Source organism: Octopus sinensis, linkage group LG6 (assembly GCF_006345805.1).
Source record: "Octopus sinensis linkage group LG6, ASM634580v1, whole genome shotgun sequence".
In the NCBI taxonomy this organism is placed as follows: Eukaryota; Metazoa; Mollusca; class Cephalopoda; order Octopoda; family Octopodidae; genus Octopus; species Octopus sinensis.
In genome coordinates this window covers 35,922,818-35,949,037 of record NC_043002.1, presented here as the reverse complement: position 1 = coordinate 35,949,037, position 26,220 = coordinate 35,922,818, and the positions used below count along the sequence as shown (strand labels likewise).

General features: G+C 33.9%; 1 protein-coding gene across 1 annotated transcript in view; it reads right to left on the bottom strand.

Annotated features, from left to right (window-relative positions):
• Positions 1-26,220, bottom strand: part of LOC115213132 (nuclear factor of activated T-cells 5-like) — a 197,460-nt gene that overhangs the window by 142,129 nt on the left and 29,111 nt on the right. The window contains exon 2 of the mRNA XM_036503506.1: positions 19,950-19,972. The gene's annotated coding sequence lies outside the window, so the exon portion shown is untranslated. The remainder of the gene's footprint in view (positions 1-19,949; positions 19,973-26,220) is intronic.

Genomic DNA, 26,220 nt, shown 5'->3' with positions numbered 1-26,220 from the left:
GGCTCTACTGTAGAGAAATCTGTGAAATTGCTTCACGGCAAAAATAATTGCAAGAGCTTCTTTCTCCATCTGACAGTAGTTTTTTTCTGCTGAAAATCAGAGTGCGTGAGGCATAGTTCATATTACCGCCTTCATATTACCATCTTTATAATTGTGTAGCAAAACTGCTCCTACACCATATTCAGAAGTGTCAGAAGCTACAACAATCTCTGCTACAGGATTAAAATGAGCCAGTGACAAATTCGAAATTGATATCTTCTTAATATCCTGAAACACCTTTTGACAGTTATTTGACCAATTCCATTTGGCGTCTTTCTTTAGCAAATTATTAAGTGGAGCTCTCAATTCATATATGTTTGGTATGTAATTTTGATAATAATTCACTAGGCCAAGAAAAGTTTGTAATGTTAGTGGGGGGAGGCATATTTTAAATTGTGTCTGCCCCTGATGGGTCAGTTCATCTTCCATTTGTCCTAAATATCTAATTTTAGGCAAAAATAATTCACTTTTCCCTCACTGAGAGTGAAACCATAATCTCTTACTTTTTGGTAAGCATACTTCACATGTTCGATATGCTGATCATGAGATTCACTTTTAATTAATACATCATTGAGGTATGGAATTGTAAATTAACAGTCTGCCAACATCACATCCATAACCTGCTGAAATATTGCAGACCAAATGGCAATCTATTATATTTGTATAGTCTTCTGTGCATATTCACTGTTAGAAGCTTTGTGCATTTTTCATCTACATTAATTTGCAGGTATACATCAGACAGATCCAGTTTCGAAAAAATTTTGTTATCATTTAATTTTGCAAAAACATCTTCCGAAGTAGGCAGTGGATAGTGGCACATTTTTAGACAGTCATTGAAACCAGTAGAAAAATCAGCACATACCCTGATTTTGTTATTTTTAATACACACAGTTGGTACTGCCCACTTAAAATAATCTATTTTTTGAATAATTTCCATTTTCTCCAGTCTGTCTAATTTTTCCTATACCTGCCTTATCACAGCAAATGGTACCTTTCTATTAGGTTTGAATACAGGTATGGCATTTTCCTTTATTTGAAAACAGGCCTCAGTCTCAGAAGAGAGACCCAATTTATCCAACAACAAGTTTTTAATTTTTCATCAATTCAGCTGCTGAGTTATTTTCACTGGTGGGACAGCCATTTATTTTTTTACAGAACAAACTTATGGGGAGGTCCCCATAAGTCAGACAACTCCAACCAGTCGTTCCAAACAGATTGGTTGTGTTTTTTACCATGAAAACTTTTGTTCTCCAGGTTTTCCCCCAAAATGTGATATCACTCCATATTTCACCTATGAAGTGTAGTTTTACACTAGTCATGCCTCATGCAATTTTTGATGTTTTTATTAATGTAGGTTTCCCAATTCTTTTCTACATGTCGGTATTGATAACTGAGATGTCACTACTAGTATCTTGTAATTTAATATTCACTTCATTTACTTTGACATGCACAAATCTCCTCTTTTTGGTATCACTTCTACTTTCTGTGAGAAAATTTTAGAATTTTTTATGCTTGACCTTCCGAACTTTGTTTGCTCTGCAATGTGAGCTCTTTGTGTCCTACTTTTTGGTAACTGTAACATTTTTGCGTGTTGAAAGGACAATACTTCCTGAAGTGTAGGACTCTACATCTGTATTATGGGTTTGGTCTTAACATTTTTCTTTTGTTTATACCTTCCAAGTTGACATGCTTGTACTTGGGAGAACTCCTCTTCAATTTTCTGTATGTCCTGATGTAAGTTTACCATTCTTTGACACTCCTCTGCAACTGTCTGTAGGGTTAAACTTTAGTCTGCTTGTTCAAGTTTTGTGAGAATTCTTAAATGTATCTCCACATCTTTGTTTGCCATCAGCCCTTGTACAAAAATGAGGCACTTAAACATGTCAGGAGTCAGTTCCTCCAGTTTAAACATTTCGCACATTCTGTTTACAGTCCCAGTATATGTGACAAAGTCTTCATCCACTTCTTTAACAAGATTCCAACATTCCCATCGAGTATTAAATAGGGGATTCTTATCACTGAATATTTTTGATAGTAATTCAACTGTTTCCTGGAAACAAATTTCACTAGTATTTTGTGGGTAGTATAAGATTACAATATTTTTCATGTTCAGCCAGTGCTAATTTATGTTATAATGGTCTTACTTTTTCATTGCCCATCCACGATTTGCAATCTTCCCTGAAGATTTCTTCATACCTTCTAAAGTACACTACAAATGTTATACCCTTCTCTTGGTCATAACTGTTACAGAGTTCGATACGCCATCTGGCAAAAACAATATTATAGAGTTTCCAGACTTCTTAAGACATAGCTCCATAAACTGTTGTTGTTTATGTTTTTCCTGTTGCTGAAGTAGTTGCTTCTGCAACTCTTGTCACTGTTCTTGCTGCTGTTTTTGCAACTGTATTATAGAAGCTAATAGGTCTTCCATCATTAACAACATTGTATCACAAAAATTTGTTAACCGACTTGCATGAGCTTCGATCCTTGTCGCCAATTATTATGATGACACTCTTTTACACTATAACCATGTAGTCACAATAAAACATATAACAAAGTAGGGTCACAACAACATAACAATCCAACAAACTCTCCATGTACTATACACGGACCAACAAATGATATTCCAGCGAACTACCAAAACAACACCTTATGACTTCCTACAATTAACTCCCACTCTCCTCTGCTCAGACCGCTACTATTTATAGTCTTTCAGCCAAGCCTATTCTTTCAGGGGTGTTGTGACTCTGGCCACAACAACAATGGACAGCAGTACTGTTAAAAATCAACAAGTATGTTAAAACCAACAGCAATATTCTGCAGAAGCAGAGATTTGACTGATTTACTATATTTTTCAAGTTCAATGTCTCACTGTTCTGAGTTCACATTCTACTGATACCAACATTAACTTGCATCCAACAAGCCAATAAGGAAAGGAACCTCTCTAGATTATTCATAAAAGTCAGTTCAATCAGGGTTGACCTGGGGCTATATAACAACCTTTTACCCTATTCAGAGACTTAAAGAAAAATAAAGAAACAGTAAGCCATTAATATTGAGTATTTTGGAGTCAAGGGTACAGAGTAAAAGCTTTTGCTTATGTTGATGGTAGTTAGGAGGTGCCTGTGGGGTACCTTTTGCATTTATGAATCCAACATGCAAGGTTTGTGAGTAATGTGGGGTTTGTTATTTAGCCCTGCGACTAGCTTAAAAGACTCCTATGATCAAAAGCATTCCAACCATGACCATCCCCTTTTATTTATGTAGGACTACATTATCCAATGTGTCCTTCTGATTTACACTGTGATTCAAGAGATTTGGTTACTATGTCTTGCAGGTCAGTATCCACTTTGATGCTATTGGTGGTTGAGTTTAGTGGTCAGAATCCATACTGCAATTCATAAAAATTTTCTGGAGAAGCCTTTAGATAAACTTGAGGATGGATTTTCTAAAATTTTAAGAGCATACAAAGGGAGCAATACAATCATCTGATTTTCGGTGGGGGGGGGGGGGATTTAAAATAGTGGTGAATTTTTTCGGCTTCTAGGTTCTGGGGATCTTCAGTGATTCTTTTAGATTTTAGATTTATATTTCAAAATGCTTGACTTTTGGAGATTTCCTTATTGCTTATATTACTACTGCCGCAATTATTGTTGTTTAACCTCAAATAAACTCCAAGATCAAGTGTGTTCAACCACGATCAACTTGTCTAATTTTCAAGTATAGTATACTAAGGACTATTTTTTCCAATATGTTCTTCCTGCTTAAAATGATAGGATATAAATATAATTTGGCTGCTATTTCTTGCAGTCTGAGCAACTGCTTTGGTTTATTCCCTTGCAGCTGTTATTATTGTTGCTGTCGTTGCTTCAAAAGGAGTTCAATGTTTACAGTTCAAAATGAAGTGGTTAAAATGGCTTCAACTTGGAACTGACTTGAGATTTGAAACTTCTGGAGATAATTTTGCCATGAGGATTATATCTTGAGCAAATTTCATGGAGCAACTTATATTCTATTCAGAATGTGCCATTCCATTGGAACATTGTTATTAGTGATGAAGGGGATAGTAAAAGTTTTGATTTCTAACTTAAATTGGCCCATTAATGCAAAAAGTTTAATTTTCCATTTTACAATTAATTCCAACTTAATAGCAAGGAAACTAAACATTATATATATAGTCATAAAAGGATGGTCATTTAAATAGTCCAAATTCATGAGGGAAAGTTAATATGTGAATGGTGAATAAATAGAAAAATAACAACTGTGCTTTGCATATTTTTATGAGTGTCCCTGTTTTGGAATATTATACATTAATGGGTTAAGCAGTTTCAAGTGGCCATTGATCAGTATGTATTTCGGAAGGGACCGTCAAGTTGGAGATAAAGAAAACAGCTTGGTGATAAGAATAGCAGACTTGAAGATATTAGTACAGTCAAGTCTGCTATTTTTGCAAATTGGAAACTCTACTCACTAATCTGTACTTTTACAGTTTAGTAAATAAAGCCACCCATACTTTTAAACCGCAAATCTCAGATTCATGAAATATAAGTGTTCTGAGTTGACATGTACTTTCCGCTACAGTATGATACAGTATAATGTTCTTGAGGAAGAGAGAATCAGTATAAATAGCAGAATTTAGTTTTGTTGTTGCATGTTCTCAGCCTGGATTCTACCAAGTTGATTAGATACAAGAAATAATATATTATGGTAATATACCACTTACGGTGAAAATGGTCTTGTACCAAGTCAAAATGAAGCCAATTTTTAAAAAGGAAAAATACAGAACCTAAATATTTTAACATTATCTAGAGTACATACCTATATAATTCTCTTGCGAAATCCTACCTAATTCAACTTTACCTTTAATATCCTGAGAGTAATAATGTAAAAATATTTCATCATCATCATCGTTTAATGTCTGCCTTCCATGCTAGCATGGGTTGGACGATTTTGACTGAGGGCTGGCGAACCAGACAGCAGCACCAGGCTCCAATCTTGATCTGGCAGAGTTTCTACAGCTGGATGCCCTTACTAATGCCAACCACTCCGAGAGTGTAGATTTATTATATAAAAATTAATTACCCCAACTTTCATTGTAAGAATGCAGGAAGAGACCCAGCAGAGATATAATTAATGTAAACATGAATACAAAACAGTTTTCTTTTACTTATTTATTCTTTAAAAACTTTAACACTAACACTCTTCAAAATATTTAAAAATCACATAAATTTATGGTATATTTTCAAAATTTCAAGAAGTTGAAATACAGCAGCACATTAAAACAGACACTTCAAAACAATTTAGAAATTTAAACAATTTAATATAATTTAAACGATTTAAAAATCACGTATGTTGTGTTGTCATAGTAGATGTGATGTTAAGGTGCTGGACATCAGACACAATCATAAGTTCAAATCTTACAAATGTCAATGGGCATTTGTGACTGCTCCCTTTTTCTTGATTTAAAAAAAAAAAAGCACAGGTACTATTCCTGATTCAGCACTAACTGGTTACTGGTTGAAAGCGCATTCAACTATATAAACAATTAATGGCATCCAACTATATTAATAATTAAAGCAGATAAATCACACCACTTATGGAAGAAAAACTTTCATAGCTTGATATGTGGACTTGTATAATGACAACAAACTGAGTAGAAGTATTATGAAATTAGAAAATTATTCATCAATTATTTAAGAGTCAACAATTGCTAAGTATTACATTGTGTATATAGCTAAGATACTGACTTTTACAGACTCAGTCCACTTTGCTGTGATTTATTATACAAGTACCTATTCATAATCTCTACTTACAACAAAAAGTACAAATAGATTAATAATTTACCATAATTTTCTTAATTCTGCCACATCTACATTAAATAAAGTAGACACAATTACAAATCAACAAGGAGTCACTGCTAAATGATATAGGTTGTATGACCTACAATAAATGGCAGTCAAATTCTACCTTGGATCATAACCCTCTGTGTTAGAAAAGGATGGAGACTTCAGAAAATGTAGTCCTAGAAATTCTCGTTTGGAAAAATAAAATGACATTCAATTCTGTACCACACACATGATTCATGACAAAACTCTCTGCAATGGGTGTGAAAGATGATCTCTATCACTGGTTGAAGTCCCTCATTCTTGGTTGAAAAGAGGTAGTCATGGTTCTAGGACATCATTTTTCACTCTATGAGATGGTGTCCATGCATCCATGCTTCCTGAAATTCGCCAACAGTACACCTGTTGCCCACCACCCCACTTGTTTCTTCTTCCTTTTTTTCTTTTTTAAGACTTATTCCCTGTTCACTTCCTGCGTATATTCTATGTACTGTTCATGCAGTTTTGGTTACTTTTTCTGATGAGTTGTAGTGCACCTGAGCACTGTATACAATAAGTTCATCATATATATGTATATATATATTGAACAGAATTCATTATAAGTTTGTTAATCAGGATTGATCTAGAGTTATACAATACCACCCTTAAACCATCACTAACACTTTCACACCCCACATTAAACATTACCACATTCAAGCGACCAAGAGAAATTCTGCAGAGTTGCTAGTTGCTAGAACTAGCAGCCAATTCTCCCTCAGATCACACCCTATTGTTTTCAAAAAAGGATAAGATATTAGATAACACAGTCCTACATATACTATGTCTGAAAAATAATAATATAGAAAGGTGACAGTTGAAATATCTTTGAATATAGGTCTGCTCAATCATCAATGACTACAACAACAACAACAGTAGCAGTGACAACAACAACAATACCTCTAACCCCATTTTCATCACTCTCAATTTATACTTTACACCCATACATTCAAACTATCAAGAGGATCTCTAAGGCACTACTTGGTTTGTTTGACATCACAGTTAAATATTCCTCAAGATCAAACTCTACTGTTTTAAAAATGGAAAGACATGCAGATAATGTAGTCCTAGATACAATTATGTGTAGAAAAAAAAAGGACAGGATGATCATAGCTAGAACATTTTGATAACAGGCCTGCATGATCAGAGATGACCTAGAATCAAACAACAACAATAATAAGAAGATACACACTGTAATAAATTAACTGATTTGTTCTCATATTTATACCATTTATCAATTTATAGTACTGGGGTAAATTTTATGCTTCTTACATGATCTTAACTTAAATCTTTTTTTAATGATCATAAATAGGATAGTTTTGAGAACAATTTTTGGGGGCAAGGGTTAAACATTTTTCTTTTCTGTTTTTAGAGGAGGTGGCACAATGCCTATGTTCAATACAAGCTCTCTCAGATTGGTGAGTTCAGTGGAGTTGATGTTCAGCTTGAACTACTGTTGGTGGATGGTTGTAGATCAAGTGTTAGAAAGATAGATATTCAAGATGACTGCAGTTCTAGGGTAGAAGGATGAAGAAGAAAAATATGTTTAGTGCAAAGTTTGGTGGGTGAAATACAGTAGGCATGTCAAGAGGAGAATCAAATGGTATAGAGCTTGCTAGTTTAGAGAAGCTGAAGACATTGTGGTTATGTTACAAGAATCAGAAAGAAGATATTGTTGATTAATAGGTCAGTGGTTATAGTCATTTGGTGAGTGAGCTTTTGTCAATCAGCTGGGTGATCACATTTTTTAATGTAATAAGATATTTTTGTATATAAAGCGATAACACTATCTCAAATATGGAAACTACTTCAATGAGAGTCCAGTAACACTGTCCCAGAGATGGGAGATGTACTCTAATGTGGGCATTACTTCAGCTGTGTAACTAGTTGATCAGAGCTGAAGTATTTTCATACCTTGCAAAGGAAATCATAGTCTTTGAGATGCAATTTTGGCAATCTTAAAATGTGAGGCCCCCATGAGAAATTGCTAAAAATTAGTGAGGCTAAATTTAGCTATAGGAACCTCAATACTAATTTAACATCTGTGAAGTTTTATAAATTTTCAGTAAGGTTGGTTGACTGAATCATGTAGAATAATGAAACTTACAGATTACAAATGGCAGATTACAAAACTGTAATGTGGGTTTGTGGTTTTGTGCTGTTGTTGCAGTTGTTGTTGTTGTTGCTGCTGTTGTTTCTCCAACAGAGGTTCAATGTTGCAATTCAAGCTGAAGTGGTAGATTGGCTTCAACTTGAATTAACTTGATATTGAAACTTAGGAAGAACTAGAGCTTGGTAACTACGCCTTGGGAAAGTTTGGAAGAGCAATTTGCATTCTATTCATAATATGGTTCCACATTAAACCTTTTGATAGCAAACCAAGTGAGATCACCTCTGGTTCTATGATATGAATTTCTAGATTTAAAATGATCAAAATAAAAACTTTCCATCAAAATTTCATCCTGATATATGTTCCAAGTACCAGCTTAAAATGACCCAAATAATTTTACTAAATTCAATCGTTTTAAAAGTAATTGTAATAAAGGCAGCATACATTAACACAAATATGGTAACAAAAAGGTAAAAAATGCTGCTCCATTAGAACCTTTGACTTCATATCTTTTGTTGTTGGTGCTTTAATAGATTTCTGGGTGATAATTAATTTCAGATATCTTGATCAACAATTCCAAGAAAATATTACTTATGAGAGACCTGTATACTAACCAGGAGAAGAAAAATAATCACTGTTCCATTTGCTTAACCCTTTCATTACTGTATTTATTTTAAGATGCTCTGTGTTTCTTTCAATTACTTTAAATACAACAAAGAATTTAGTAAAATAACTTGGTTATCATTAAGCTAGTGTTAGGAACATAAATTGTGACTAAGGTTTTGTGGAAGATTTTGATTCAAAACTTTTGAAAACAAGACATTTGTACTACAGAGCCAGAGCCGGTTTCAGCCAGGTTGGTTTCGAAAGGGTTAAGCAACAAAGACCAGATCTAAATACTAGGCTTAAGACACCATAACTTGTGGGAACATTTAGTATGATAAATATAGGATCAATAATCCTGCCTGTCAACACCTGTCATTAGTAATTAGTCATCTGGTCAAAATGTAATTATAATCCCCATCAGCAAAAGCCACTTTTGCCAACTGTAGAAACAACCTCCCCAGCATATCCTTTTAACCTAAAGCAGAATTCTAATTAGAAAACATACAAAGACCAAAGTTTATTTCACAGGATTTAAAAAAACTATTGGATGAAATGTTGTCAAAGCCAATATGTTGTTGATTTAAAACCAATTAACACAAACTATTAATGAAAACGGAAATGACAGGTTTTTGATAACAAGTTGGTCAATGGAATAGTTATTGTACACAGACTAAATTTTAATTAACTCACAGAGAATGAATCTGCTCAAATACAAAACAAATTTGACTTTGATTAGAGACAACTGTGAGGAAGAATAGAGGTGGGAACAACATACAGTAGTGGCAGCAGAGTGTTACTACATGTACACCTTAAGCAATAAATTATACCTAAATGTGCATTGTGAAGTCTGTAGTAAAATATACAGCTTTACACATTTGAACAGAAACAAGAGAAGCAGAAAAGCCTAACAATGAAATAAAAATAAAGACTGAGACCACACAATTTATTTGAAATAGCAGCCATATCTCCCACAAATAATGCCCTACGATCTTAAAAAGAAAGGACTCATTTACTAATGCATTCCAATACTCCAGTAAGAGATTGGCTGGTTATAGTTGTAAAGCCTTTGATCACATGTCTGCTCAATTGGTGGTTGACCTGAGCTAAATAACAACACTTAGTTCTATACTTGGGCAAGTTACATTCTTTCTAAATACTTTCATATGACAACACTTAACAGACTCCGTGGAGAACAGAACCAAAGAATGTCTCACATACACCTTGCAACTGGAAAATGAGGTACCAGTCAAATTTCCTTTCCTTTTTTTATGTTGGTCTGAAGAAAAGGGCTGTGCACATCACCTTTTAAGACCATGCAGAGACACTGACATGGTTAATGTTCCTCTTGAGCAACTTCAAGTTGCCAGTTGTGTGTGTGTGTGTGGGGGGAAGAGTTGCCAGTTGTGTGTGTGTGTGGGGGGGAAGAGTTGCCAGTTGTGTGTGTGGGGGGGGGGAGAATTCCAAAGAACTGAAATTCTGGGGAGGATAGTTACAAGTATACCAGTATCAACCAGATTATTAAAGCACTGATGAAGAAAACAATGGTGTTTCATGTCCTTGACCTTAAAACTTCAACAAGACTCCACACACATCCATGTTATTCTGTTTATATTCAGTGAAAGTGTCAGTAACAAGGCATTGATTTCAACTGTTTGCATTTCTCATCAGAAAGAGATGTGGAAGAAGAAAGTGATGGAAGAGAATAAAAAAAGAGAGAAAGAAGTAAAAAAAAAAAATGAATGTGTTCTGAAGAAAAGTTTTGCAAGACAGAAATTAATCCAGATATATGATGACATAAGGAAAACCACTCAGCTGAAACGTTTCAAAAGACAAAACAAAACTGGAAAAGATAAATAATAATAATAATGATGATAATGATGATGATGATGATGATGATGATGATGGTGATGATGATGATGATGATGATGATTTCAAAACCTGGCAAGAAAGTAGAAGTAACTATAAAAGATGTAAAGAAAATGATGAAGATGATGGCAGCAGTAGGGAGTAATAATGATAATGTGATTACAGTGATAGTAATTATGATGGTGATTGTAACGATTATGGTGACGTTTATGATGATAACAATGATGATGATGATGTAGACACAATGCCAAATGTTGAAGCAGGAGAGGTAATCAATTGTAGGTACCATGTAGTTTGTAACCTAAATTTAGTTTACTGATGCTGGAGAACTGTAAGACAAGAAGACAAGAAATATATAATATAAATATGCAAATAATAATAGGCTCTTAGCTTGGCACAAGTCCAAATATAGCAGTGGAAGGGGTATCATCAATTAAATTAACTTTATATTATGAGTACATTACAGGTACTTGTTTTTTTATCCAAGCCAAAGGGATAAAGATGACCAATAGTTGTATCAAAACTCAGAATATACAAAGACAAAATTATACACTACACATACTTAAATCTACTTGTTCTATTCTTAACTAAATCACCTTAGAAAAGGAGTATAATTAACTGAATCAACTGCAGTATATTACAGGTATTAATTTTTTATCCAAAAACAATGGATGACAAATATAGGTGAGTCAAGTAGTACTAAAACCATAGGGGTCAAAATTAAACAAATATTTTGTTCAATAATCTACTATTTTTGTGAACTCACTCTTTTGATAAACAAGAAGTCATTTCAGTAAACTCTGAAACATTTTATTGACCATAGGGAAATGAATAGCAAAACTCATGCCAAATAGGACAATGGATCAAACAGGATAACTGAAATATCAATATTCTATGATTTGTTTTTTACAAACAATAATAACTGTTCCTAATATACGCAAAACCCTGAAATTTTTGGAGAGGGCAACAGTTGATTATATCAACCCCAGTACTTGACTGCTACTTTATTCTATTGACTCTGGAGGGATGAAAGGCAAAGTTGAACTTGGCAGTATTTGAACTCAGAATGGTTAAAGAACCAGAAGAAATACTGTAAGACATTTTATCTGACACTCTAATGATTCTCCCAGTCAAGTGTTCTCTTTAATGATAATTACTATTTCTAATAAGTGCACAAGGCCAACAATGTTGGTGGCAAATAGTCAAAGTGATTTTAGTACTTGACTGGTATTTTTTGGATTGATGAATAACAAAGGTGGCCTCAATGTATGTAAAAAACCAGAACAAATATTGCAAGGTATTTTCTCCAAAACTAACAATTCAGCCAATCCACCACCTTAATAATAAATAATAATGATAATAATGATGATGATGATAATCCTTTCTGCTATAGGCACAAGGCCTACAATTTTGGGGGAGGGGACTAATTGATTACATCAGCCCCAGTGTTTCATTGATACTTAATTTATTGACCACAAAAGGATGAAAGGTAAAGTCAACCTCGGCAGAATTTGAACACAATGTAATGACGGACAAAATACCAGTAAGCATTCTGCCAGCTTGCCGCCTTAATAATGATGGTGATGATGATGATAATGGTTTCAAATTTTGCTATAAGGGCAGCCATTTTGGGGGAGGGGATAAGTCGATTACATCAACCCCAGTATTTCACAGGTACTTAATTTATCGATCCTGAAAGGATGAAAGGCCAAGACGACTTCAGTGGAATTTGAACTCAGAATGTAGTGACGGCTAAGTATTTCATCCAGCATGCTAATCGTTCAGCCCAAGGCGTGGTTACCAAGCTCTAGTTCTTCCTCATAAGTTTCAGTATCAAGTTAATTCAAGTTGAAGCCAATCTACCAATTCAGCTTGAATTGCAACATTGAACCTCTGTTGGAGAAACAACAGCAGCAACAGCAACAACAACTGCAACAACAGCACAAAACCACAAACCCACATTACAGTTTTGTAATCTGCCATTTGCCTTAATAAATAATAATAATAATAAAGTCACAAATACAAATATAACATACAGTCTTAAAAAATATATATAACATAAACTTACAAATATAAATAATATACCAACTTATAAATAAATATAACATACAGAAAATAGCTGTACTAGGCACTGCATGCATCCTATGCAAAGCACTTTCAATACAGTAAAAATAAAAACACTGAAAGAAACCACAGCTCATACCCAAGGCACACGAGTTGTGTTAGGTAGTGTAGTGAAAGCATATAGTAATACTGCTAGTATGTGCTACTCTCTCACTCAATAATAATAATGATAATAATAATAATAATAATAATAATAATAATAATAATAATAATGATAATAATAATAATAGCTGACTGGCCAGTGCTGGTGCCACATAAAAAGCACCTAGCCCACTCAGTAAAGTGGTTGGCATTAGGATGGACACCCAGCCATGAAAACCAAGCCAAAACAGACCTTGCTGGTGCTGGTGCCATGTAAAAAGCACCTAGTGTACTCTGTAAAGTGGTTGGCATTAGGAAGGGCATCTAGCTATAAAAACCATGCCAAAACAGACAGCAGAGCTTCATGAAGTCCTCTGGCTTGCCAGCTCTTGTCAAACCATCCAACCTATGTCAGCATGGAAGACAAGCATTAAATGATGATGATGATGAATACTGCAATAATAATAATAATGATGATAATAATAATCCTTTCTTTTATTGTTAAAAGGGGCAATAGGTATGAGAGGGTTGCTAGATCAATTGCAAAAAAATAGTGAATTGAATGTGAATTTAATATGGAGTGTGAAGTTTCATCCTAAGTCTTGATATTGATGAATGTCGATCCAACTCCATTTTGTTTCTAAATTTAGCTTGGTGAAAGTTAATAATGAACACAGTCTTTCAACAATGACATTTCATAATGGCATGGCGTAAACAGTCATTCATATCTGACAACTCAAGTTCATCAGCTGCATTTTTAGATGTTGCAGCTTTATAAAATTTCTGATTTGTCAATAGGAATTTCTTCAGGAATTATACCTTTTGCATTTAAGTATTAGTAGTTTGCATCATGGTTTCTCTATTTTTCCAATTTTAGACTGATCAGTCAAAACTAAAGATGGATAAGTATAACTGAAACAGACTCTTGAGGAGCAATTTTTAAGCTTTTGAAAAATTTCAATATTTCTAGCAACAAAGTTAATGACTGTTTCAAAAAGATGAGGCATTGTTTTGTAGAGTTGCCATGTTCTTGAAAAATTTTGTCTTGATGACTGGCAAAAGGTTACAGAACTCATATCTAATAAGTTAGATGGTTACACAGGAGATGTTGTGAATCAATGTCTAAATTTGTTTCAGATTCACATATTGATAATACAAAATTCTAGTAAGCATAGATAATGCGATAAGGCATTTCTTTTTGAAAAAAACAAAAAAACAAATATTAAATTTTCATTTTCATTTACCACAGGTCTCATAGATGTTAGATAAAATATATTAGTTGCAACTGAGTATAGAGGATGTAATTTCCTTGCATAACACAAGTCACAACTAGAAGAGACCATTTGAAAATGTCATTTAAATAGCCAAGGATTTTTTTTACAGTTATTTCTCATTAACTATCTTGAACCTCAAATGGAAATCATTTACAATGGTTTCTCATCAATAATTAATATATGTATTTCGATATAAGATTCTCATCACAGCACTGATTTGTGGAACCAATTGTAAGTTTCTCTTAACAGATAGTCAGTATTATAAGATAATTTTTTTATAATTTCATGCTAAATGGAGAGATCGACAAATGCCCTTTATAAGAATGAAGCTGGGATTATCTTAATTTCATTAATGTGTTGAGACAACTATTCATGCCACATGAGGTGAAGCTTTTAATGGTGGAGCCACAAAGTTTGGTTTGAAAATGAATATCAGGGAAGACTGAATGAAATTCCTGTCAATCAAGTCCTGACTCTAAACAACACAACTTGAGCCAATCAGATAGTCAGAATTGGCACAAGGCAAGACACTCTATTTTATCTGGGCAGTGTAATCAGTAATAGTGACAAGCACAGTGACAAAAATTGCACAATGAGCAAGGTCAATTCAACATTGCAAGATGAGAAAGCAGCAGTAGAATAAAAAAAACACACACTCTTTCAAATAAAGTGAAAAGTAAACCAAGTAATAATATCATCCACGCTATTATACAGACTGAACAATGAATGCAGAACATATATCTACTTGTAGATGCAGACCCAAAAGACACAGAAAAGAGAAGGAAGTGAACTTATGTCATTTTGACATAGTGCTTTAACAGCTATAATACAGGCAAGTGGGGGGCCTCAAAACTTGATATATTAGACACACTAGTTGTTTGTTTCATTCCCTATTCTAAGAACCCTGACTAATCAAGTTTTCTGACTAAAAACAAAATAGTGCAAATTGAGGTGATAAAACAAATGAGATTTAAACCACCAGTAAAATTGTTTCAGTCTGATCAAGTAGAAATATTATCATCAAAATCTAGGATTACATCATTCAAGCTATCCCTCCATTTTCATGGGAGTGGTTTCAATTAGATATAGCTGCAGTTTCTAGTAGATGGAGTAACCACACAGAGACTTCCACTACTTCATAGCAAACTCTTTTGTGTGCCCTAAAGAAAGTTAAATTTCAGATGAGGGATTTTTCTGTGAAGGAAAAAGCAAAGAACCGAAGTTTGTCGCATAGTTCCCAGTGAAAATGAGTGACACATACGATCACTAATAGCTTCCTTGAACTCTAATACATTTTTTCTCAACAGTGTAAGTAATTGGACTAGTTTAGCTTCAGTTAACAAATCTATTGGAAAAGTATCTACAACTACCTAAAACTATGTCATTTAGAGATAGACAGAAAAAAAAAATAATACATACATGCATTATATGTATATACATATATATATATATATTATATATATATATATATATATATATATATATATATATATATATATATAGTCAGAAAACCTTGAAATATGTGATGATAAACGAGTTAAACTCACACTATAAAAGATATGAGAACAAGATCAAAACGCTCTTCCAATAAAAAGCATCAACAAAAATTATACTAATTGCTGCTTTTCTTTCTTTGGTGTGCATACGTGTGGTGGCAGTACAGTTACAGAAGGCATGTAAATATGTATGTAGATGTGAATGTATGTTGGATTTATTTATGGTAAGATGTGTATGAGTTTATGCATATATGAGTGTGTATTTAAGTTTGATTATACATATATATGAACAGTGTGTATCTGTGAGAGAGAGAAAGAGAGGGGAGAACAGAGAGAGAGAGAGAGAGAATGTGTGTGTTTAGTTTTGAGAATAAAACTCCATAAAAACATTTTTTTAAATATAGACATTTAAGTTTTTATATTGTTTTTGTTTCTTTGTTTCTTTTTGTGCGTCTTTTTTTTTTTTGTTTTTATGCTTATGTTGAGAGAAACATTTAGAATTAACATGAAATTTTGTTGAACTTTGCAATAATCTATAGTTGAACATCATTATCTAAAATCAGAGAAATGGGGAGAGGGAGAAGAAGAAAGAGAGGAGACAGTTAGTAGAAGAATACCATCAGCTACCTAGTAGACTGTCAACTCTTCCTTAGTCTGCTTATGGCAAACTAAATTTTTATTGAAAATAAAGATCAATTTTATCATTATTGGCACCAATGATATTTGCTATGTCATTATGCCACAGTACTCATCCCCAGCTTTGCAGTCTTTATCGAGACTGTACATGATTTATATGTACAGTCGTTCCAATAAGCTTTCACTTGACACAATGTTTCTTCTGTCAAACAATCTTCACTAACACGGCTTGTACTGAGCTGAGGCGAAGGCAGAAGACAGTCACTCAAAATATCATGCAATGGTGGGATTAAACCAACAACTTCGTGTGTGTGAAGTGAACTTCTTCACCATTTGGCTATGCCTGCACAGCTTACAACAAACTCATTCTATCTTCGACACTAATAAATTTCAAGTGCAGCTGCTTCACACTATCTCTCTTACAAGTAACAGTAGAATCTTCATACACAAATGATAATAAACTGACCAGCAAAACAAGATCAAGGACTACTTCTTTCTCACTACATCTTTACATAAGAGATTTTGTATGTGGTTGATCAAGCTGGAAGAAATAATAGCCAAATCTTCCTCAAAATCATACTTTACCTTCTTAGAAAAGGGACACACTAGATAATGTCATCTTTGACATAGCCAAATCTCCCTCAAATTACATCCTACTTTTTTTTTTAAAAAAAAAGAAGGAAACATTGAATAATGTAGGCTTAAATAAATCATGTTTGGGGAAAAATATAACATGGTTACAGATGGAACATCTACTAAATGTCTTATTACTTTGTGTTCATATCAAATGTTTCTATTTTTATGCAACAATGTGCAATTTTTTTGTCATTGGATTATTTTATTTTGTGTTATTTCTCAAATTGTCCAAATAAAGAAGGGAACCCAGTAACAACAAATTAGCAAATAATTCATAGTTTGAAATGTTCTATAGTCACAGAATGAGAAGTCTACATTATGTCCCCATTTCTCTTTGGGTTTTTTTTTTCCATTGTAAGTCTACTTGATCACAGCTGAACAGGAGGTCAAACCAACAAATGATTGGACTGAACAGGACCACACTAACCAATCAACCAACCAAGTGACTGACCAACCAACCACTCAACAGACTGACCAACCAACAAACCAATCAAATGCTGACAGGTACTCTTAGATCTGACAGAAGTATGACATACCTGAACTTTGAAATTTTTGAGTTCCTACTGACTGATTGATCACACAGCAGGCCCAGTCCACTCAAGAATAACAATGATATAGCTAATTAAAAGATTGTCTGCTATTTATTTGTACCCACATTGCATTTCCCTTTCCTAATAGGGTCAGTGCTCTCAAGGCTTAACTCAACATAGAGTGCCCTTCCACTACATTTTTTAACTCTGCCAAAAAGAAACATTTCCCATTGAATTATTGTTATTTTCTTTGGTTTGTTTTACAATATTAACATATCAGGTATTTAAAAAAAAACAATAGCATCATATATTGGTTATAGGTTTCTAGTGGATCAATCACAGGTTCACTGGATTTCTGGTAATGTGAGTGACAAGTAGGGATGTGTGTGCAACTGAGAATAAATTCAACAAGGTTTTGTTTTATACAGTGACAAATTAGTAATTTTCTTGCTGATGCATGCACACACACACACACACACACACACACACACACACACACACATGTATATAATAGGCTTCCACGTAATTTCTGTTAACTAAATTACATTCACAAGGGCCACAGGCATGACTGTGTGGCTGAACAGTTCACTCTACGACCATAAGTATCTTCTACCATTATCTTGGGTTGACCAACATCTTGTGAATGGAATTTGGTAGATGGAAACTGTGTAGACATTCATCAAGTGTGTGTGTGTGTATCTTTCACTACTGTATATTGGTGAAAGATATAAACATTGGAGAGAAAACTGAAAAACAAAGGCTTTAGGAACAAGTTTCCTAGAAATATGCCAAATTACAAAGTATCCCCTTACACTCATGCCATCAGATATAGAGAACCAGCGACTGGCCTCAGTTAGAGAACTGTAAACAAAAAGTGTTTGTTTACCAACTGCAATAATAAATAAATAAATAAATAAATAAATAAATAAATAAGGCACTGGCCATTTTGAGGCTATGACAGAAGATATTTGCCCAAAGTGCCACACAGTGGTATTGAACTCAGAACCAGAGGTTGGCAAGAGAACTTTCTAAGTATACACAGCCAAGCATCACCTCATTATATTACTGATACTAATTTTATCAACTCTAACAGCAGCAGCACCAAAAGAAAAGTATCTGTTTCTTTGGTGGTGATCATGACTGCTTGTATTCACCATGGTTACTATCACTTATAGATAGTAAGCTGGATCATTACAATATGCCAAACAACATAAATATACCGAATAACATAAAATGATAGGCAAGTCTACAACCTGAGGACAAGTTGAAAGAAAATATAAAAGGCTACATTAATTTTGATTGCATTTATATAGCTATAATTATATAAAAGTATTATAGATGACGTATGTTGTCTTCTCACTTCTATCTCTTCTCAGAGTATGTAGTCTATTGTGTAAATGAAATATTTATGTACATGTATTTGCATAAACATATACATATTTACACATATATGTATGTTTTTTTCTCACCACTGAAAGCTAGAGAGGATCCTATTTCTGATTTAAAAAATACTAATATGGTAACTAAGGAAAATAAAACAAAGACAATTCTGTTCTATCTACAACATAATGTAATCTACAGCCGAGCAGAGAATGTGTATAATATTTCCACTAAGAGTAGCCACTCTATCCAAACCCAGCAGTTATAAGCCAAAAGTACCTTTCTTTATCCAGGCACTAACACACTTCAAATGAAGACTTAAATTCTTACATACAAATATAAAATAGTATGGTAATTAGCTTGAAGCTTTGTAATATGTAAATGACATAAATATTTTAAAAGACCTTAAGGTAATGCCAATAAAAACAAAACAAAAATATATTGTATTACCTTATATAGGTTGTTTAATGTTTCTGTTACATTTTGAGAAAAATTCCTCTTAACAAATATAAAAAAGAAAATAATTTGAGAGTTTTGAGAAAAAATGTGTTATTATCAGTAAGCCATTCCGATATACACATCTTGTTCATTCATTCATTTGCTTTATGTCCAGTTTTCCATGCAAGCATGGTTCAAACAAATGTGTCTTTGAAGCATTGTTTTATAGCTTGGTGCCCATACCTGTTTCTCAAGTGAAAGATTTCTTATTCCACATGACTTCAAAGGCACAAAGTGAGTGGATGATATATCGACATGAGAAATGTAAGTGTCATGACAAGAGAACTCAGATGTAAATAAGCACATGGATATCACACATATCACACATATGCATGCACATATATATATATGCATGCATACATACATACATATCTATATATTCAACAGGCTTCTTTTCAGTTTCTGTCTACCAAATCCAATCATATGGTTTTCATTAGCTCAGAGGAATAGTAGAAGGCACTTGCCAAAGTACCTTGTGTTATTATTATTCTGGTGTCACTGAACCGAAAGCCATTGGTTTGGTTTGGTTTGTGTGTGTGTGTGTGTGTGTGTGTGTGTGTGTGTGTGTGTGTGTGTGTGTGTGTGTGTGTGTGTGTGTGTGTGTGTGTGTGTTTATCGATGGTTATTATAAAGCTGTTTATAGTTAAATAACTTTAGGTAAATAGCTATATAATGATGATTTATTAAAATTATGTAATCATCATTATATTTTTATTGTGTGTGTGTGTGCACATGTGTGTGTATGCGTGCATGCATGTTATGATAGTAGATTAATTGAGATAAAGAGAACTTACAAAATATGAAGTATGACAGGAACCTGAAAATAGAAATAAAAAGTGGAATATTCATAAATATGTTTCAAAATAAATTAATTATTTGTTCAAGAAATATATCAAAATATTTAACTGATAATAATAATAATGGAATTCCTAGTGTGTTAGCAGGTCTAATATCTAATTCCATTAATAAGTCTAAGAAGAGATCAGTAATCATAACAATTTCTGGTCAAGTCAGAAGATGAAGGATATCATCCATGACATTTTTCAGGATCTGCAAGCTTAGTGGTACAAAGAGAAAACTACCCTCAAATCAGAGACCTAGTGCAAATGTTTGAAGCAAAACCACCCAAAAGCCAAGAAGAACCAGGTGGTGGTGTTAAATCAGGTGACAGATTCAGTCCATCAGCCAATCAACAGGCTTGCACACAAAAGTCATTTGCCTAATAAGTTGAACAGTGAAATAGAACCTGGGATTATGTATCAGTAAAGCAAACTGCTTAACCATAGAAGCATGTCTGCATCCAGATAGAGAGGAGAATAGTTTGTGAAAATATTGCTGTTGTTAGTTGTGGCAGAGAAACCTTGAACATAGAGGAAATGTCAGAGGAATTTGGTTACAGTGTAAATAGTTGGAAAAAAATGTTCAGCAAAGGATCTGAGTACAAGGCACACTGGAACTAGTGCATTTAGATAGGTATGTTATAGAAACAGTAAGTTAGCACATAGCTCAATGTACTAATACATTAGTATAATATATATTTCAATTTTTATACTGATTTTTGAATAATAATAATAATGATGATGATGATTTCAAATTTTGGTACAAGGCTAGCAATTTCAGGGGAGGGGTTAAGTTGATTACATTGAGCCCAGTGCTCAACTGGTACTTATTTTATCAGTCATGAAAGGATGAAAGGCATAGTTGACTCAGCTGGAATTTGAACTCAAAACATAAAGATGGGCAAAATGCCACTAAGCATTTTGTCTGGTGTGCTAGCAATTCTGCTTGCTCACCACCTTAATAATAATAAAATAATTACCAGTAAAGCACTGGGGTCACTGTAACTGATTAGCCACCTCCCTGCAAAATTCCAAGCCTTGTGCCTATCGTAGGCGATGAGCTGATAGAATTGTTAGTACGCTGAGCAAAATACATAGCAGCATTTTGTCTGTCTTTATGTTCTGGGTTCAAATTCCCCCAAGGTTGACTTTGTCTTTCATCCTTTTGGGAGTTGATAAAATAAGTACCAGTTGAGCACTGGGTTGATGTAACTGACTCTGCCTTATGCCAAAATTTGAAATCATTATTATTATTACAATTATTGAGTGAGAGAGCCTGCATGCCATCAAAGTGACACTGGGGTAAAATATATGAAACTCAGTGTACCCATCATGACTACCCGTCTGATAAGGGTACACCAGGCACATGCATCACAACCATATGTGCACAACATGGTGATCTCATACCAAGATAAACAGCGTATGACCTTGCAGGTGGGGTCCAGTTAGAATTTTCTTCTGGTCGAGTAGCCCATCCCGCTCAAAAGGTCCCTGAATAAGGATTGTTTAAGGATGTTGAACAAACCACCCACATTTCCAAAGGTGAATTATCCAAACCTCTAAGAATTCCTTTCAACACATGGCTATGATGCTCTCCCACTACTTCTGCTCGTGATCAGAGATGCACATATCGTCAGCCACTAAGGGGCATGCTCAACTGGTTAAGGTCAAACAACTGACAAGCAAATCTGTGGTATATTATTATTATTATTATTAATTTCAAGGGCATTTTCCATGCTGGCATGGGTTGAACTGGTTAGTTCTTGTTTGAATTTAATGTCCTCCTAGACAAGTTATAGGGCCACATTTCACTTATATGTTCCATTTTGGGTATGATTTCTACAGCTGGATATTTCTCCTCCAAACATTAATTATTTTACAGTGCACTGTTATTGTTATTAATAACTATTTCTAAGAAAGGTACAATGTCAGAGCTGGATTGGTACTTCATCGAGTCCAGAAGAATGAAATGAAGTCAACCCAACAGGATTTGAAATCACAGCATAAAGAGATGTAACTAAATATTGCAATGTATGATGTTTTGTCTGCAGGCCTACCAAACTGACTAATCCACCACTATTTATAATGCTAATAAATATCAAGCTTCCTCAATTCCTATCAGACTATCTTAATATTTACATAGCAACTCCCAGACCACACTCAAACTCAATAACAGCTGACTAACTAATCACTAAACAATATACTAGTGACTACAGCTACTGCTCTCACTGCTGCCACCACCTACACAGTATGGATAAGACACACCAACTATAATCCATAAAAAAAGTATATAAATTCATGTTTTGTATAAACTTTCCTTTTTATACTTCAGTCCAATCGATAAGATAATGAATTCAGGATTTTGAAATGTTTAAATTTTCAAAATATTTTTAGTCATTTTTATTTCCTTCTTTCTATTCAATTGATTTCAGTTTATAAATATGTATTCAGATTTCTTAAGAATATTGATTTTTTCACTAAAATACAAGGCATAGAAAACTTCTCTGAAAGAAGAATGAGATTAAAATGATATTCCAGCCTTTCTCAATGTGAGTTAGTGGGCATTGGTGTCACTAAAGAAGTACTTAGCAATAACAGTCACTCAAAACCAGCTTGCAGACTCAGTTTGCTAGGGAAATTATCTCCTACTTTTTCGTGCTTACTGAGCTAAGTAAATATTGTGAAGTTTATATTTCACTGGGAAGATTTAATAACACAGAAACCTGTCTGGAGTTGTCTGCTATAATTGTTGAAATGATGCAAACAATATTAGTAACCGAGATACATTTTCCTTCTTAAGATATTAGTATTTTTAATTAGATTTTTGATGCTCTACATTAAACATATTTACCCTGATTTAACTATTGATTATCATGTGGATGGTGTCACTGAGTACTAAACCTCTATATTTTGTTTTTCTAAATAAGTAAATATTGGTTTCTTTGATAAAACACAAACAAACCCCTGCCCCCAAATGTTTAGGAGAAAATGAAAAGCTAAGTTGAAAGGGAAATGCCTTTCATGAGAATATTAGGGGTTAAGTGATGCTAATATCTTTCCCAAAAATATTATGGTCTTAAGTGATGCTAATATCTTTCCCATAAGTATTAGCTGGGGTTAAGTGATGCTAATATCTTTTCCAGTGTTATTAGAAAACTATGGTGTCAAATTGAGTCAAGTGAGTAGTGAAAGCATTGTGATATTATTCCCTGCTGAACAATACCCAGAAGTGGGGAAACATTTTTAGGCTACCCAATGAGCAGAACTTTTTATGTCAGTCCAGCTCAATGTTAAAGCTCTAAGGTGGAAGAATAACTGCTAATGTTTGCTCCTCTTCCTTAAGAAACATTCTGCTTTGGTTTTTTTGTCCCAAGTTAAGCAGGTACTAAAATAGTTATGCTGATTGTGTAAAGAGCTATTTCAGTTAGGTATTTATTTTATCGATCTCTATTTGATGAATCACTAATCAGGGAACAAACGGGACAAAAACACAACACTGGTTAATTGGTGTAAACATAAACTCAAGCACTGACGCAGGCACCAATATATATATACACAACAGAAATCCACGCAGCCTCTGTCTATGAAATTTCACTCAAAAAGTATCTCATCAAGCCACATCAAAGATACTCTGCAATGGGACTGAATCCAGAACAATAGTTGCAAAGTGTGCTTCTTGAACAGACAGCTATGCCTGTACCTAACAACAGTTAACAATATCAAATATTGACTAATACAGTCAACAATGGAAAAAAAATATATCTGATGTTGTGTACACATGTGTACACATGCATGTAAGTACATGTACACACACTGGTACGTACACATACATTATCAAATTCATACATAGCATATAAACAGATGTTCAAATAGATACACACAAACACATGGAAAGATAAAAAAGGAGTTCTTTACAAAGATGTATCGGCATGTTAAATAGATATATAATGGAGACAAGAATATGAAATACACAGCAACCTCCCAAAGTGATGTAAGTACTTCCATTATTAGCTATCATCTCTTTCATTCTTTAATGATGACATCCTATCATCTATTATAAAATGTCATCATTGGTAGGAACCATTCCATAGAATATCAATAACAGAGACTAGTATTGTTTACTATGTGATAAAATGCTGCCAAAGAAATTACTTGTCAGTGAGGACATTGAGAATGAAATGTTCAAAACAAACACACACACCCTTATGTGTAATCCATTGATGCAAGGCTGGTGAAGAGGAAGGTGTGTAAAGATTGCCTATTTGATCAATACTAGCATGGTAAATTGGACATGATGATGATGATGTTTAGGAGGTGGAAGAGGGGGAGGAGGCAACAATGCCATTGACATTGATGATGATGATGACAACGATAATGGTGGTGGTGGTAGTGATGATGATGATGATAGTGATTACAAAGATACAACAAAACTAAAACATTGCTATAAAAGATGCTTAATACATAAACACTGAAGTGATGGAGATTCAGGAGCTAGTGAACCTTCCTCAAATCACACTCTTCTGTTTTATAAACACAGAACACATAAGGCAATGTAGACTTTGTGACTGGTTATTGCTGGAAAGCCTTTGATCATAGGTGTGCTAAATTAAGGCTAACCTATTGCTAAACTACTACCATCACCACCAACATCACTTTCAGACAATGAAATAAGCCTCTCAATAAGAGTAAACAATGAGCATTTTATTTATTTCCAGTGTTTTGTTTTTTGTTGTTTTTTTTTTTTTCAATTCTACATTAAGATACATAAAAGACTTGCAATACATAGTAAGATTAACATTAAAAGTGTACAGTAGTTGCTATGACTACAACAGTAAAACTAGTGAATAAAGAATGCAGTAAAACAGTTTATTTATGCTGAACCTGAATGTACTTGCAGGTGTACATTTTAGTGAAACATGGATAATAAATAAATTTATTTTTTCATTTATTTAGACTTTAGCAATGTGACTACCTGATAGATTTAAGGTTGTATTCAGTGGCGATGTACTGCTGCAGTAACTTCTGACAGTTGATGGCATTGAGAATGCAGTTAGAGGCACACACATGTAGACATGAATTTTAAATTTTATTAACACATTGTGCAGACAATTAAACATTGACTTTTAAGTGTCAGATGCAGCAGGTAGTTGGTAAATGTCTTTTATATATTTTTTTTTTTCTCAACCCTCGTGCTTTTGAAGGCTGATAGTTGTAGCTGTTGATTAAACCTAGGTAGACTTTGATTGAGAATCATGCGTTTCTGCAGTGACCATTCTGCACTACATTATACAATATGTCCTTCAATTTTTTAAAGACAGTAGGAAAGTAATTTGAGCAAGATTTGGACAATAATTCTAGCTAGATGGATGGCCACACAAACTCCCTTATTATTAGGTAGCGGTTAGTTTTGGCTTCATGGTCTTAAACAGATAGAAGGTAAGTATCTCTCTGGAGAGTACAGAAATCTGTTGCAGGTTACATTCACAGGTGATTTAATATCTATTCTCAGTGGTGAAGTGAGCTGAAGGATGTAAAATTAAGTATACAACTCAAAATGACTATGGTAAATCTTGAACTTGAGATTACTGAGCTGGTAATTCAATAAGATATAGGTACAAGCATGGCTGTGTGGTTAAGAAGTAGTTCTGGGTTCCATTGTGATGATCAGCACCTGGGGCAAGTATTTTTCACTATATTCTTGGGTTAACTAATATGTTGTAAGTGGAACATGGTAGACATAAACTATGAAGTAGGCCATTGTATGTATGGTAAATGTTATTGAAAACCTGATGCACTCTAAATGAAATTGTTTGCACTGAATTACATATACTCTTTGCTACTCTTGCCACTAAAAATGTAATGCACTATAGATAAGCTTGTTGGAAACCAAGAACTGATGATGTTATTATCAACAAGTTGCAATATAAAATGAATAGAATATACAGTTGGTTCTTTCTGTGATGATGAAGGTGTCTTTCGTAGATAAACTAATACATATGGTAAAAAGATATTTTTAAAAAATATGTTTTTATAAAGACAGAAAGTTGTACCATGAAATTTACTAATGTAAGGAGGATGTAGGAATACAAACTACATATCTTGCTGATGTATTACAACAGTTGTGCCAACTAAAAACAAGGAAGGAGCTACAAGAAAAATATGTAAAATGTTTTGATCGCGATCTTTACTTAAACTTTCAACAAACTGGAACCAATTCTCTGATGTT